Source organism: Pygoscelis adeliae, unplaced genomic scaffold (genome assembly GCF_000699105.1).
Source record: "Pygoscelis adeliae isolate BGI_AS28 unplaced genomic scaffold, ASM69910v1 Scaffold567, whole genome shotgun sequence".
Lineage (NCBI taxonomy): Eukaryota > Metazoa > Chordata > Aves > Sphenisciformes > Spheniscidae > Pygoscelis > Pygoscelis adeliae.
Window position 1 is genome coordinate 27,912 of NW_008825081.1, and position 1,640 is coordinate 29,551.

Genomic DNA, 1,640 nt, shown 5'->3' on the forward strand with positions numbered 1-1,640 from the left:
ATGTGTTCCAGCCCGTTCTCCAGTTTTGTTGCCCTGCTCTGGACGCATTCAAGTTCATTAACATCCTTCTCAAATTGTGGGGCCCCAAACTGCACACAGTACTCAAGGTGAGGCTGCACCAACGCTGGATACAGCGAGATAATCACCTCTTTTGACCAGCTGGTTGTGCTGTGCTTGATGTCCCCCAGGATGCGGTTTGCCCTCTCGGCTGCCAGGGCACACTGCTGGCTCCTGTTGAGCCTGCTGTCGACCAGCGCCCCCGGATCCCTTCCTGCAGGGCTGCTCTCCAGCCGCTCCTCTCCCGGTTTATACTTGTGCCTGGTATGACTGCGTCCTAGGTGCAGAATCCGGCATTTGGACTTGTTCAATTTCATCCTGTTAATCATAGCCCAATGCTCCGATCTATCTAGATCCCTCTGCAAGGCAACTTGTCCCTCAAGAGAGTCAACAGCACCTCCCAGTTTGGTATCATCAGCAAACTTGCTAATGGGGCATTCAACTCCTGCATCCAGATCGTTGATCAAAATATTGAACAGAAGTGGCCCTAGAATTGACCCCTGTACAATTGCGTGCCTAGTTAGACATGACTTTAGAAGATCAGTGAATGCAGGTTGATGTGACTGCGGAATGAACGGCGGCCCTTGTCCTTCATTCCAGTATGTCTTTCAGCCTCCCCTAGGTGCCTTCTCCCTTACCAGCACACACAGCGTGAATTCCTCTAGAAACTTCTTCCTAAGGTTGCAGTAACGTGGTGACCGTGCACTAAAGCTATCAGGAGTCGGGTCCTCAAGAACTTGATATTGCTCAACGCTTTGTGTTGCATGAGCTGATGCTCTCTTAAAATGGCTTCCAGAGATCTCAGTGGTGGACCTACGGCTCTGGTACTTCAAAGCAGGTCTGCTCCTTCCTCAAGTCTGTTTATGTTTCCCGTGCTGGAGGGTTGGTCTCTGTCTTTAGCCAACAGTGGCTGCCTTTTCTTGTTCTGCCCAGTACTGGGGTGGGAGGCAGGGTGATTGAGTGCCATGGAAAAACGCAATTGCAGGCCTAAAAATAGATGCCCTGAGAATCATTTTAGAGCCAGTCAAAGCCAAAGAATTTGCAGTATGTTGCTACCACCTGTGTAATTCCAGTCTAAATCCCTGGCTTCTGAGATGGGAAGGGTTTCACCGTGACTCTCCTTGGAAGGAAGGGGGAGTGTCAGTGACTCCCATCAGTGCACATGTGATGGAGAAGTAGCTTGGGGCTCTTACCATGTGGGGATGTTCTCTTTTTCCTTTCTTTCTTCCTTCCCTGTTCTCCCCTTGTTCACAGTACCTGTTGCTTAGACGTTTGTGCAATTAGGTGGTACAACTTCTGGAGAGCTAGCTAGGTAGCTAGAGCAAAGCTAGATGTGCCACTGCTGGAATGGGCCTCTCCATGAGATTGCTACAAGCGTGGTGAACTTACTCTCATACCTCAGCCTACTTCTCAAGGACTGCCAGCAGAAGGAAGATTTTTTGTGTGTCAGGAGATTCTCTGATTCAGTTTGATGTTGCAGGTGGGCTCCTCTCAGTCTTTCCTGTCTCCCGTCCATGGACCTGAAGGACATACTGCATAAGAAAAATAAGTACAGGGGACATGGGGAAGCAAGATGCAAAACT